The following is a 2458-nucleotide window of genomic DNA, read 5'->3' as shown; positions in this document are numbered from 1 at the left end:
CTTCCGACCCTAGCATCTATGAATCTATGAATCTATGAAATCTGAATCTTTCATACTCTGAAATATTTCCCCCCCCCCAAGATGAACATGGAAGAAATCCAGCAATTACAATAATGGATTTGAGACACTTCTCCTACGGTCTGTATTTCATGTGGCAGCTTTATGAAATATGTGTATTAGTATATGTGTATGGCCCAGATAGTGCAATGCAGTGAACATTCATGGCTCCAGTTGATACTGTAACATGATTTTAATGTAAGAGATTTTTGGGCTTCAGCTGGAAAAATCAGACTCAAGGCAGAGTCATTAAAACTCCCATTGGTCTCTAAAAAACCAAGCTGTCCTTCCCATGTGAATTGGATTAGATGAGTCAACTTTTTCTGGACCTCAAAGGAAGGTTCAGTGTAGTTTGTGGGTCACAGGTCTTTCCCCTTCATCTTGAACTGGACTGAGGAACAGTATTTATGTTTCTTCCTGAGCTGGTGAGTCAGCCTTACAGAGTCAACAACATAAAAACAGGCAAAGTCTGACTGATTGCTTCTTTTTACCCCTACAATAAAATCTTGGAAAAATCCACGAACAGAATATCTAAAATGATATTATGATTTGTTGGGGGAGGGAGCTGCTTACCTATTTGTTTACTGACAAATAGTATCAGAAAGTAAAATGTGATGAATAGGTCAGGCCATTTTTTACCTAGAACTAGTGTACAAACCATTACCACAGCAAGGCAAGGAAGAAATGGCATCTTGCCAAATGCACCATTATTCTTGAGGACTTTCATGTTTTTCTCATGGGGAATGTGGTTTTCTCATATCAGGCAATTATTTTGAGTTGTTATAGGGAAAAATCCTCTGAAGTTCAGGCAGGGCAAGATGTCTTTTAACAAACATATTAAGAACAAAACCGTCAACTTTTTTTTTCATATTTCAGTAGGACTTGCACCTGCTTACATAAAGACAAAACTCATTTTACAGTATTTTCTTGCTTAACAGCTCTGGTGGGTGCCTCCCATTTCCTTAGCTTTAAAAACATTCACAGTTGCAGTTGAAATGCTAATCTCAATGAGTGCTACTATACACAGATTTAGAGGTAAAGTTGTGCAGGTTGCTATGCTTCAACACTGAGCCCAGAAGAGTCAGTCTAGTTTGCAAACAACTCCCTGCAAAATTAATTTGAAAAATGTCTCTTGATTTTTTTGTAATGTAGAATGCTTTGAGATATCTATCTATATAGATATGTATAATGATGTGTGTGCATAACATTCTACATTTTTATAATATATACATATGAAATTAATAGGAATTCCTATATGTTTGTGGGTTACATTCTTAAAACCCAAGATCCCACCTGTGGCTGAATTACACTTTGGTCTGTGCACTCAGGCCTGCATAGGGAGGCATGCAAAGTGTGCGGGATTGTGACCGTTAATTCAGTTTAGCTCCAGCTTGATGAGCTAGAATAGGCTCTTCCTTTAATAAAAAAAAAAAAAAAGGATTTTTTTGTGTATTCCCAGCCGAATCAGTTCTACATCCATTCAAGAACCATGTTCAGGGCCCCACAACCGGCAAACATCCAAATTTTGTCCAGTGTCCTATGTGCAGGCCCAAGGCTGGAGGCTTGGGGTTCGGATGCTCCCGCCCTCAGCGCTAGGGCTGTAGAAGCAAGGTAGGGAGGAGTCTCCTTTTTCCATAAAGTGGGCGTAAAGCCAAGATCCTCCTACTGGAAATGAACATGGAAGGTTTAACTAGGCATTACCTCAGCGAGCACTACCCCGTGCCAGAAAAGCAGTTATGCCCAGCGACTATTAGGAAAACCGCCTTAGTGGTAGGTGTTTCCCCTGCCAGGTAGGTGAGAACAGGCCCTTCCTGGTAAAAGGAGGACCATAACCGAGGCCGTGTCCCTATGAGCACGGCCCTCTACTGCTGGCCTCGTCCTGTTCATTGCTGGCCTTTCGTCTATTCCTGTTGCTGTCGCCAGCGCCGCCAATATTTAGCCCTGCCTCGGCTGAGCGCTCTGGCAGGGTCACGGACAGGGCGCCGGCGGGCCGGGATCTCCGGAGAGTCCGGGGGCTGCGTGTACCCGGGGAGACTACACTTCCCAAGATGCAACGCTCGGCTCGCCTTGCCTCGGTCCCAGACCCGCCGCCGCACGCTGCACGCCGGGACGTGTAGTCCCGCCTCTTCCCATGGGCTGCCGCATCGCCGCGCTCTACCGGGCCCCGCGGGGGGTGACGCCGATGTCACGTGGCGCATTTGTTGACTTCCTGGAGGGGGCGCGGGGCCTGGCGGCCGGCGGGGGTGGCTCTGGGCCGGGCTGGGCCGGACGATGGCGGCCTCCGGGGGGCACCGCGGCCCCAGCTGCTGACGCCTCTCACCGGAGCGGCGCGGCCGCAGCTCGGCAGGTCTGGCCCGCGGGTGCGAGGGGTGGGGAGGGAGAGGAGCAGCCGCCGGGGAGC

General features: G+C 47.7%; 1 protein-coding gene across 1 annotated transcript in view; it reads left to right on the top strand.

Annotated features, from left to right (window-relative positions):
- The first annotated feature begins 2267 nt into the window (after window positions 1-2267).
- AZI2 (5-azacytidine induced 2) overlaps window positions 2268-2458 on the top strand; it is a 37991-nt gene continuing 37800 nt past the window's right edge. Inside the window, exon 1 of the mRNA XM_019536198.1 lies at window positions 2268-2404. The gene's annotated coding sequence lies outside the window, so the exon portion shown is untranslated. The remainder of the gene's footprint in view (window positions 2405-2458) is intronic.

This window comes from Crocodylus porosus, unplaced genomic scaffold, assembly GCF_001723895.1.
Source record: "Crocodylus porosus isolate Cpor-Errol unplaced genomic scaffold, CroPor_comp1, whole genome shotgun sequence".
In the NCBI taxonomy this organism is placed as follows: domain Eukaryota; kingdom Metazoa; phylum Chordata; order Crocodylia; family Crocodylidae; genus Crocodylus; species Crocodylus porosus.
The sequence above is the reverse complement of the archived record's forward strand: the minus strand, read 5'-3'. Positions and strand labels throughout refer to the sequence as shown.